General features: G+C 29.9%; 1 long non-coding RNA gene across 1 annotated transcript; it reads right to left on the bottom strand.

Moving 5' to 3' along the window:
* Nucleotides 1–8,553: 8,553 nt before the first annotated feature.
* Nucleotides 8,554–12,505, bottom strand: LOC134231645 (uncharacterized). The gene is made up of 3 exons (XR_009984590.1): nt 12,254–12,505; nt 10,373–11,306; nt 8,554–10,326 (listed from the first exon to the last, which is right to left on the bottom strand). It is a non-coding gene; the product is annotated as an uncharacterized LOC134231645 (long non-coding RNA).
* Between the last annotated feature and the right edge of the window lie 768 nt (nt 12,506–13,273).

Genomic DNA, 13,273 nt, shown 5'->3' with positions numbered 1-13,273 from the left:
GCTTGGTTCTTAGATTACCATTAGCGTCTTTTTCAAGTAAAATATTCAAATATGAAACAGATGTGTCAGACTCTGTGGTATATTTTATCTCAAGTTCACCAGGATATATAGTATCGACACAAGAATGGAAATTACCATTGTTGATTGACAAAACGTCGTCGATATATCTAAATGTCGAGTAGTCGGCCACAGCAAGCATTTTCTTCTTTTCGCACATTTTAATCAGAGGCATTTTAATAAAGTGCGAAATTTTACTCTGAATAATGTAAGACTATATATATTTCTAGAACTTGCTTTCAATCAAAGAACATGTATGAGTAGTATAAGGATTCCGGCCGGGCGGAAGTGACGTCATAACCGGAAGTGGTTTGACCGGAAGTGGCCGGAAGTGGCTTAACCGGAAGGCGTCTAGCCCGGCCGGGTCAACTGAGTGCAGTCCTAACCCTTAGCCCTCTAACCCTAACCCTAATCCCTTAACCCTAGGCCCCTAACCCTAACCCCCTAGCCCTAACTAACCCTAACCCCCTAGCCTTAACTAACCCTAGCCCTAACTAACCCTAACCCCCCTAGCCCTAACCCTAATTCCCCTTAAACCTTAACCCTAACCCCCTATCCCCTAACCTAACCTATTCCGTTAAATACGGGGTGTTTACACTGTGTTTACATTGGTACTTTGGTAGTACGATTTTTTGGCAGCGACTCAAAAAAAAAAAAAGAATGTCATTATGACGTCACGCATTCATTCACAGTCTAGACAGCCTAGCCTAATCAGTTCAAACTGGTTTTTTTACTGAAAGACAATAACAAACCTGGATTTTGTTACTGAAAGACAATAACAACCTGGATTTTTTTTTTTACTGAAAAACAATAATAAATAACACACACACCAATACAGATTAGAACAAGGGAATTGTATTCGGACCGTGTGCAAAAAATTAGGGTCGTGTGCAAAAATAGTTTGGACTTCTCTTTCTGTAAACTATCTAGTCAGCGAGCTTACCTATGCATTGTGACGTCATAAACTTGGCAGCGACGTCATGTTAGTCCTTCACAAGCCGCGATGGCTGCTTATTTTGACACAATAACACAGACTTTCACAGCGCTTGAGACTTCATGTAATAACAGTATGGTCCTATGGATTTCAGTACCAAAACTGATTTTCTACCGTTTTTCTTCCAAGAAAGTTCTGAACAGCTGAATCCTGGATCAGCCTAGATGTTATTTCACTGGATTATTTAATGAATATTACTATACTGAGTTACCTGGTTACATGGTAAGTTTTAACAAACTTTTCTTTATACATTTTCTATGAAGGTAATCTTTGTATTTATTCATTATTACTGTGTTATATACCTAATGTTTAGAACATTCATATAAACACTGCCACTGTTTACCCTGAAATACACTAGGACACTAAAAGATCCTCAAAATGTTGATAAATCTTTTTTGCATGAGTTATGATCATATTGTCTCACATTCCTTTTATTGGATCAGTATTCTAAATATTCTTATGAGGAGACTCCTAGCATATCTTATAAAATACTGATACATGCTTTTAAAACAACTAAAGTGATATTCTCAGTTGTTATTTCTAATATTTCTATGAATCTTTAATCACAGTGTCCTAAAGAAGGATATGGAGATAATCAATCAGATCAAATTATGCCAATGAATCTTTTGTCTCAAATCTTTTTTAATGAAATATACAGAATCTTTTGCCTTATTTGTCACTCATATTTTTACATTCTGGTGCAACAGTGGCCCAATGAAAGTGGGAAAAACTCAGTCTGAGCATCTCTGTAAATCTATAAACATGTGTCCCCCCCCCTTTTTTTTAAACCTTCATGTATATACATGTATGTATTTTATTTAGTCAGTGATTTCAAACATCAACATGTAAAATATATATTGAGTACTTTAAAAGTGAATATGCATGATTTGTACACCCTGAATATTCTGACATACTAATGGTGACATCAGTTAAAAGAGTAATTAGTTATGTAAAATTCAGTTTATATGAATGTAAATGGGGTATTTATTCTCAGTTCATGTAAGGTATAATTTGCATGTAACCCAGAGTGTATTTAATATTTCTATGATGGGTCATTCTATGATTGAATTTAAATCAGAAAAATATTCACTAAGTTTTGGTAAAATACATGGTGTCTTTTACATTTCTGTCCTGTTTGTCTGTCAATTGTTGCTTTACTAAATTACTTCCTTTGTAAAATGAGGTTAATTGAGTATCACTGAATATTGTATGCTTTTTTTTTCAGGATCAGCTGAGATGTTGTTTCACTGGATTATTTAATTGGGCATATAATTGGATAATTCTGGTAAGTTTGTCTTTGTTTTGTTTACATTTCCTATGAAGGTCATCTTTGCATTTAACCATGATTATATGGTTTAATTTAATTACTGTGTAATTCTTATGTGATCTGATATCTCTAACATTCATATAAGCTCTGTCTTATTTTGTCTAAAATATACTATTTGGGAACTTCATATTGTTAATAAGTCCTTTTGCATAAATTATGATATAATGTCATAATTCATTATGTCTGTTACCCATGGAATTCAGACTTACTAAATTGTGATCTATAAGGAATGTAATAAAAGAAAAAGTAAGAATCTACAAAAGGTTTATCCTTGTTTTGATTCTAAATATGTGGTATATATGGCATACATAATCATTTCATTTTCACTTTTGTTTCTTGGTAATGAGCTTTTCAAAAAATGTAGGACTACATGTTGTATATGCTAATATCTTTTTGTATGCTATACTGACAGGTATTAAACAAAATTGAATATGCTGTTAAGAGAAAGTCTGTTAGTGTCTAAAAATTACACTGATAATCATTTTGTATTTATGATATTAATACAGTAACTGTGCTTCTTTTGTTATCTAAAGATAACATGAACTATTTTCATGAACTTTTTGGCACTGTATTTAAACATGCAATGTTTCATGCAGTTCCTTGTCATAATATTAAAATGGGTTTTATTTTCTATACAGTCCTCAACCTGGAAGATATGTTTTGTTCCTAACCATCTATAATCCATTCTCTATGAAGTTCAGCCTGTCTGCCGAAATTCCTTTGGAAATACACAGTGAATCAACTTAACATAGAAACAGTCAAACTTGAAGGTAAAGTTTCAATGAGATATCCAGTCCTAATTTTTATATATATATATATATATATATATATATATATATATATATATATATATATATATATATATATATATATATATATATATATATATATATTTACATATGCTTGATTATATTTTCAAATTAACTGAATTGATAAGTAAATGATATATGATTTTTTAAATTATGAGGGCTTGGTGGTCATGGTTATTTTTAGACTATATTGATTTCCTCTATGAGAAGAAGAGCTCCATATAGATATTTACAAAAATGATCAAATTGTGAAACTAAAATGTGTGAAATTTTTCTTTGCCAAGTGATAGTTAACAGCTGAAGATAGCATATCTATAGAATAAGTTAAATATGGTTAATTTATTAACCCTCAGCTTCCTTAAAAGCATAGTTGGTAAAGATTTCAAGTTTTCTATCCAAGTGCTTATGAATTCTGAATTTTTCATTTAATATTGACATTATATTTACAGGGAAAGAATACTACAATGTGGCTCCTCAGGATCAACAGTGAAAAATCTTAATCAATAATGACCCTCCTGACTATGTCTAAAGGCTGTAACCTTTATAGCTGATGTAAGATGATCTGATTGCATGGCATTAAAATTTCCTGGTGTTTCTACCATCCAGGATCTTCTTATGAGTGCATGGGGACTGCTGTGGACCTTAACCTGTTTATAAAAATATACCTTGGAGCATGACCCTTTATTCATAGAAGGTACTTTCAATATCATTTCTATGAGTTTTTCTTCTTTCTTTTAATAATCTAGTAATGAATTCAAGTGTTTTGTTTCCTTACATCACTTAATGTGTATGCTTCCAACATCTCAGATCTGTTTATATGTTTATTTCTCTTTGAACACAAAAACCTTGATTCAATCTTTTGAGGTAAACATCATAGAGACATCATAGATGATTATCAGAGTGTATATCACAATCTTGACCATAAGGTCAATTTAAATGGTCAAAGGCACAACAAATGAAAGTGAAAACTTTTTTTTCTATCAGAATACATAATTTTGTAATAAACAAACACTGGAAAGTTACTCTCATAATGAGCCTTAATGTCTTTCAAGAGTTCAGTTTAGACTTCCTCCATTAATCCTTGTATCTTGTAATCCTTGTATCTCCAATGATTTTGTGGGCTAAAAATCATGTGTCTTTAACAATCTTTTTTTTTCTGACAACTGTTTTCTCTTATCATCTATAAACTTGACTTCTTCTCTAGTCAAAGGTCTTTCAGGGTAATCCAAGTAATTCTTACCCTCTTTTGGTAATAAATGGTTATATTCTTCATTGGCTTCTTCTGCAATCAAGGGTCTTTCTATGTAATCTATGACATTACAAGGCCCATCCATTGTGGGGATAATTAGCTATATTCTTCATGAGAAATGATCTGAATAATGTCATCTCTTTTTATTTTAATTGGTATACCTCTGTCTACATCTTTCTCTGTAAGAACTCTCTTACCAAACTGAGTTTTACTCATTCCTTTACTCTTTTCTTTTACTAAAGCTGTTACTACCCATGGTTAATATGAAAAGTCAAAATCTTATGTTACACCTTGTATTTATACCCTTTTTGTCTATATTTAGAATTCCATCAAGCTTATATTACATTACAATTTTTCTTTTTCAACTAAGACATTATTTTTTTATTTTTCAGGATTCTCTTGTGAGGGCTTATGGAAATGATGTATGTCTACTCTTAGAATGGTGAAAGACTATTAGATTATGCAAAGACTAACAGAATATCCTCTCTTGGAACACTGAAACAAGAAAACCAAACTTAAGAGGATGGAGGATTTAAGAAGAACATAGATAAATATGATTTCCAACGAATTTAACCAGTACGATCATACACTGTGGTTTACAGGATGACAAAGAAAGGACTCAGGATTGTATCTTTTACTGTCAGACACTGACTATGGATAAAGTGTAATCATTTATCAAGCTGAGATCTAGTCAAATCAAGTATTGAAAATATGATTTTCTGATAGCATGAGCTCTTTAAAAACTCATTCTCACAGACCTTAAAGTATCTGAATGTGACTTTCATTTTTACCAATTCATATTGAAGACTGTTGTTATGTATGGGAATTACACATTAAAACCTTTTATTTTTTATCTATTTTTTACAACCCCCTAGAAATTACACAGATATCCAGATGCTGGATTTAATGTTATTATTTAACTTTCCTGGAATTGTAAATATATTTTGTTTGTGTATGTATCATGTTTAATTTTGAATTAAAATTGGTCTCAATAAGACCCCCCAATAAAGATGCAAGTGTTTCATAATCTGTGGTTTAATAATATCTTGAATATCTTTATCATACCATATTCATCATACTAATTACATATAGAATGGTTGTAGGAATACACTTTGTTGTTTAGAACACTTTGTCAAGGTCAAAGCATAAGATTATTGAGATGACTTCTTTGACAATAATTTGTAACTTACAAACTTCACATCATAAGTACACAGATGAAGAATCAATAAGATATTTCTATAGATTTTTTGGATCATTTACTTCTGGGTAAAAGTTAGTTACTGAGATTACTGATTTGAGTCCTGTAATGCAATAACTTAAACATTGTGTAATAACTTATAGACTTTATAAAAATTAGGTGCAAATTCTTAGGAAAGGAATGAAATGTTAATCAAATGTACAATGTTCAAGGGTGTTTATATGACTATTACTATGTAATACCTAGGGTTTCTGTAAAAATTCTATATTCACTTCATAGATAAAGACCTGTATAATATATATTTTAAACTATGATGAAGGAAAAAAAGGTCAAAAGTTCTCACCTTCATCTCTTTCATATTCTGTCATACACAACAAAAGATAAATTGCAGTCATATGACAAACTGAGGTCTAATCAAATCCTAGAATTGATATTGTGATTTTCTGATAGTATGAGATCTTCAAAAAAATATTTACCAGACTTCAAAGTATCTAAATGTGACTTTTATTTTTACCAATTCATATTGAAGACTGTTGTTATGTATGAGAAATATACATTTAAACCTTTTATTTTTCATCTTATTTCTACAACCCCTAACAAATTACACAGATGTTTAAAAGCTAGCTTTGGTGTAATTATTACTTTCCTGGAACTGTAAATACATTTTGTTTGTGTATGTGTGTGTCCTATTTCGAATTTAATAGGTCTCAATAGGACCCCCATAAAGATGTAAGTGTCCCCCTGATCTGTGATGTAATAATATCTTGAATATTTCTATCAACCATTAGACTTCATGCTTACTACACAAAACAGGTTAGAGTAATACACTTAGTTTTATAGGACACTTTGTCAGGGTCAAAGCATGAGATTGTTGAGATAACTATCTTTGACAATAATTTGTAACCTGCAAAATTCACATCATAAGTAAAGAAAGATTCAGAGATTTTCTATAGATTCTTGGATCATTTTTTCTCCTGGGTAAAATTTAGTTGTTGTAACTTTAACATTTTGTGATAACCTAGAGACTTTACATCAGCTATTGTTTTTATTTAACTTTCAAATTTTCTTTTTAATAAAAACAAAACTTTAAAAAATATTAACCTTATAAATTTGATATAATATATATTTATGGATATTCAAGAGTGTATGATACTGAAACTTTAAATATGTATAGGTCAGGCAATTTGGAAATTTTGATCATCACAAATTATATTTGACTGTATTAAAAGCAGTAATTTTTTGATAAACATTAAGAAGATTACACAAACATTGCACTTCAATTTAGCAGATGTCCTCGTCACTTTGACCTTTAGACTAGAACCTTAATAATGTCATTTATTTACCTTTGTGTAACTTGGATGAGTATCTTATATGTTGGATATATTAGTTGGACACAATCTAATCTGAGTAAAGAGGAAACCTGGAAAATCTTATATCCCTTTGTATGAACAAATTCATTGTTGTCATGCAGTTATCTTAACCAAAATATCAGAACAATCTGATGATTCTTAAATCAAGTTCTCACTATACTAGTCAGAAACCATTAGTCTACCTAACACAAAAATATGAATGTCAACTTAACAAAAAATCAAGTAAGGTTCCTTTTCTTCAAAGAGTATATTTTATGTCTATAAAGAAAAATATATGTCCTCCATTTTGACTGTTTGGATAAAGAACTGTTTAGATAATTGAATCATTATGTAATATCATTCTAAATGTCATAGTATCCATCATTCATAATATGTACAAGTTGCAATCCTAATAGATGAATCCACATTTTGTTTTTATTTCACATCACTTGGCGGCCATATTTGAGGGAAACTCAAAATTCTCTGTTCATGTAATTTTCAAGTGTATACCTTCATCATTTGACATAACTCATTTGCTTCTTGTATTTTGATTGCCCAAATCAGAGATTTTCATACATAGAAAGAGAACAAAAATGAATACAGTGAATTTATTGCAATAATACCTACATGTTTGATACATAAAGAGAAATATTTTTTTCATTCCTTTTTGACCTTTGGATTGACCCTGAATAGAGATACCATTTACTTTTTGGCAAGAGTAAACTATATACTGCTTGACTAAACATGGTTTGTATATTGAAATACGAAATGGTTTCTTTAATGCTTAAATCATCATACTCCTACTGTTCTAGTGAGAATTATGCTCAATCAACTTTGTGAAATATTCCCAACTTCCAATGCTTCTTATTTACATTTAAAAAAAAATGACTCAAATAAAATTGTTTGTTTTCTCATTTATTTTACAAGAAATGACATGCTGACAGTGAATCTAATCATTTTTTAAACTGGTTAAAGTAGTGTTTACAATTGTCTTAAAATGCTCAAATGCAAGTTTATTTCATACACAAATACCTTAAATGTATAGACTAAATGTACTTATAGATTCAGTATATAGATTAACCCCTTATAAATAGTAAAAACCATTTCTTAAACCTGATTTTCTTGCCTATTCTCTCATGCATTACCTAATTTGAGTATTCTCAAATTATTGATTACATGAACAAACAAATTTAAGACAAAACCACAATATATGGTGAATGCCCTGAAATGAAATGGTTACATATGTAAGATGTGTAACACATCATGTACAACTTTTAAGTCTACAAAATTTTAAGTTAACCATATTATACAATAAAGCTACTTTTTTTTCAAAGTTATGAGAAATTCTCCACAAAAAAAAATGTATTTATGCAAAAGATAAATGTTAGGGTACAATTTTAAAATACATTTTACATAAATCACATAAAGAACATATCAAATCATTTCTTTGTGGTTGTTTTCCATTGGAACATCTGTTAACAAAACATTCTGTTTTGTCTTATTTTTTTTGATACATAAAAAGCGTCCAAAAATCATTTGGAATTGTTGTGTTAAACCCTGATACTCAGAATTTTAAGAGTTTCTGATGTGTGCCCTACTTAGAAATGTTTACAATGTAACAAAGATGAAACTCATAATTGATTTAATCAGCAATTATAAAGTCATCAGGTTTACACATGCTTTTCTAACACATCATGTACATTTTTTCTACTAGTATGTCTTTGTTCACAAAACATTGAAATCAACAGTACTTAGCATTCCATATTAAGAAATATGAACCCTAGCTATTAAAAATCTAAAAGTATATTTGTGCATCAATGCAATATGTTTAACAAAACAATCTCTTTCACTGTGATGAAAATTGTCTTCTTCATATAACATACAAATGAAGAACTTCTTTGGATGATGTCATTTTCACATGTAGAAAAGAAACTAATTCAACTAAAACTAAAAGACAGTCATTAAAATTTTAAGGACATTAAAGGATGATATCAAGACAGAAATCCAGGAATTGATAAAATACTACAATTATCATCCAAGGATGTATATGTTTGGATTTATTTTTTAATTCACAACCAAATGATATGCTGCCATTTAATCTTTCAAACTTAAAAAAAAATTCTATACTTTTGAATTAAAAATTTCAAAATCTAGAGGAGTCTTCCCAATACCTGTCTACATGTATTTATGACTGAAGGTATGTAAATCACCAGAGTTGCTGTACTGCACCATTTGAATAAAAGTCATATCCACATTCTTGACTTTTTTCCCTAAACCTTATTTCAAAACATAAATTATTCCAACCAGTCTTTATCTACGCAGTGATAATAATTTTTTTTTACAGAATTCTAAGGTATTACATAGTAATAGTCTTTAAACATCCTTGAACATAGTGCATATGATTTACATTTCAATTCTTTCCAAAGAATATGCTATGCCACCCAATAGAGCTGATGTAAAGTCTCTAGGTTATCACAAAATGTTAAAGTTACAACAACTAAATTTTACCCAGGAGAAAAAATGATCCAAGAATCTATAGAAAATCTCTGAATCTTTCTTTACTTATGATGTGAATTTTGCAGGTTACAAATTATTGTCAAAGGTAGTTATCTCAACAATCTCATGCTTTGACCCTGACAAAGTGTCCTATAAAACTAAGTGTATTACTCTAACCTGTTTTGTGTAGTAAGCATGAAGTCTAATGGTTGATAGAAATATTCAAGATATTATTACATCACAGATCAGGGGGACACTTACATCTTTATGGGGGTCCTATTGAGACCTATTAAATTCGAAATAGGACACACACATACACAAACAAAATGTATTTACAGTACAAGGAAAGTAATAATTACACCAAAGCTAGCTTTTAAACATCTGTGTAATTTGTTAGGGGTTGTAGAAATAAGATGAAAAATAAAAGGTTTAAATGTATATTTCTCATACATAACAACAGTCTTCAATATGAATTGGCAAAAATAAAAGTCACATTTAGATACTTTGAAGTCTGGTAAATATTTTTTTGAAGATCTCATACTATCAGAAAATCACAATATCAATTCTAGGATTTGATTAGACCTCAGTTTGTCATATGACTGCAATTTATCTTTTGTTGTGTATGACAGAATATGAAAGAGCTGAAGGTGAGAACTTTTGACCTTTTTTTCCTTCATCATAGTTTAAAATATATATTATACAGGTCTTTATCTATGAAGTGAATATAGAATTTTTACAGAAACCCTAGGTATTACATAGTAATAGTCATATAAACACCCTTGAACATTGTACATTTGATTAACATTTCATTCCTTTCCTAAGAATTTGCACCTAATTTTTATAAAGTCTATAAGTTATTACACAATGTTTAAGTTATTGCAAAGTTATTACACAATGTTTAAGTTATTGCATTACAGGACTCAAATCAGTAATCTCAGTAACTAACTTTTACCCAGAAGTAAATGATCCAAAAAATCTATAGAAATATCTTATTGATTCTTCATCTGTGTACTTATGATGTGAAGTTTGTAAGTTACAAATTATTGTCAAAGAAGTCATCTCAATAATCTTATGCTTTGACCTTGACAAAGTGTTCTAAACAACAAAGTGTATTCCTACAACCATTCTATATGTAATTAGTATGATGAATATGGTATGATAAAGATATTCAAGATATTATTAAACCACAGATTATGAAACACTTGCATCTTTATTGGGGGGTCTTATTGAGACCAATTTTAAATTCAAAATTAAACATGATACATACACAAACAAAATATATTTACAATTCCAGGAAAGTTAAATAATAACATTAAATCCAGCATCTGGATATCTGTGTAATTTCTAGGGGGTTGTAAAAAATAGATAAAAAATAAAAGGTTTTAATGTGTAATTCCCATACATAACAACAGTCTTCAATATGAATTGGTAAAAATGAAAGTCACATTCAGATACTTTAAGGTCTGTGAGAATGAGTTTTTAAAGAGCTCATGCTATCAGAAAATCATATTTTCAATACTTGATTTGACTAGATCTCAGCTTGATAAATGATTACACTTTATCCATAGTCAGTGTCTGACAGTAAAAGATACAATCCTGAGTCCTTTCTTTGTCATCCTGTAAACCACAGTGTATGATCGTACTGGTTAAATTCGTTGGAAATCATATTTATCTATGTTCTTCTTAAATCCTCCATCCTCTTAAGTTTGGTTTTCTTGTTTCAGTGTTCCAAGAGAGGATATTCTGTTAGTCTTTGCATAATCTGATAGTCTTTCACCATTCTAAGAGTAGACAAAGATCATTTCCATAAGCCCTCACAAGAGAATCCTGAAAAATGAAAAAAAATAATGTCTTAGTTGAAAAAGAAAAATTGTAATGTAATATAAGCTTGATGGAATTCTAAATACAGACAAAAAGGGTATAAATACAAGGTGTAACATAAGATTTTGACTTTTCATATTAACCATGGGTAGTAACAGCTTTAGTAAAAGAAAAGAGTAAAGGAATGAGTAAAACTCAGTTTGGTAAGAGAGTTCTTACAGAGAAAGAGTTAGACAGAGGTATACCAATTAAAATAAAAAGAGATGACATTATTCAGATCATTTCTCATGAAGAATATAGCTAATTATCCCCACAATGGATGGGCCTTGTAATGTCATAGATTACATAGAAAGACCCTTGATTGCAGAAGAAGCCAATGAAGAATATAACCATTTATTACCAAAAGAGGGTAAGAATTACTTGGATTACCCTGAAAGACCTTTGACTAGAGAAGAAGTCAAGTTTATAGATGATAAGAGAAAACAGTTGTCAGAAAAAAAAGATTGTTAAAGACACATGATTTTTAGCCCACAAAACCATTGGAGATACAAGGATTACAAGATACAAGGATTAATGGAGGAAGTCCAAACTGAACTCTTGGAAGACATTAAGACTCATTATGAGAGTAACTTTCCAGTGTTTGTTTATTACAAAATTATGTATTCTGATAGAAAAAAAAGTTTTCACTTTCATTTGTTGTGCCTTTGACCATTTAAATTGACCTTATGGTCAAGCTTGTGACATACACTCTGATAATCATCTATGATGTCTCTATGATGTTTACCTCAAAAGATTGAATCAAGGTTTTTGTGTTCAAAGAGAAATAAACATATAAACAGATCTGAGATGTTGTAGCATACACATTAAGTGATGTAAGGAAACAAAACACTTGAATTCATTACTAGATTATTAAAAGAAAGAAGAAAAACTCATAGAAATGATATTGAAAGTACCTTCTATGAATAAAGGGTCATGCTCCAAGGTATATTTTTATAAACAGGTTAAGGTCCACAGCAGTCCCCATGCACTCATAAGAAGATCCTGGATGGTAGAAACACCAGGAAATTTTAATGCCATGCAATCAGATCATCTTACATCAGCTATAAAGGTTACAGCCTTTAGACATAGTCAGGAGGGTCATTATTGATTAAGATTTTTCACTGTTGATCCTGAGGAGCCACATTGTAGTATTCTTTCCCTGTAAATATAATGTCAATATTAAATGAAAAATTCAGAATTCATAAGCACTTGAATAGAAAACTTGAAATCTTTACCAACTATGCTTTTAAGGAAGCTGAGGGTTAATAAATTAACCATATTTAACTTATTCTATAGATATGCTATCTTCAGCTGTTAACTATCATTTGGCAAAGAAAAATTTCACACATTTTAGTTTCACAATTTGATCATTTTTGTAAATATCTATATGGAGCTCTTCTTCTCATAGAGGAAATCAATATACCGGTAGTCTAAAAATAACCATGACCAACAAGCCCTCATAATTTAAAAAATCATAAATCATTTACTTATCAATTCAATTAATTTGAAAATATAATTAACCATATGTAAAATGTATATATATATATATATATATATATATATATATATATATATATATATATATAGGTATATGAGGTTGTTTGTGGGCATCGATCATCTAAGCTGGTTTGTGGGATCTCGCATTTCTACATTGCATAGCTATGCCATATTCATAATTTAGGTGTTATATATGGTCCTTATATAATATATAATATAATTTTTGAGTTAATATTAAAAATGTTGAATATAATTGTGGGTCAAAACATTTATATATATAGGGCATTGTGGGATAAACTATATACATCGCACAATCCTCTTCATATATGAATTCTATGACCCGCAATATTATATTATGCTATATATATTATTTGCTGCAATGCACAATGAAATGACATAAAAATTAATGTTTTATAAAATATCCATAGATATATATA

This window comes from Saccostrea cucullata, unplaced genomic scaffold (assembly GCF_032062105.1).
Source record: "Saccostrea cucullata isolate Sc308-1 unplaced genomic scaffold, CSIRO_AGI_Scuc_v1 ctg89, whole genome shotgun sequence".
NCBI classification, from domain to species: Eukaryota; Metazoa; Mollusca; class Bivalvia; order Ostreida; family Ostreidae; genus Saccostrea; species Saccostrea cuccullata.
The sequence above is the reverse complement of the archived record's forward strand: the minus strand, read 5'-3'. Positions and strand labels throughout refer to the sequence as shown.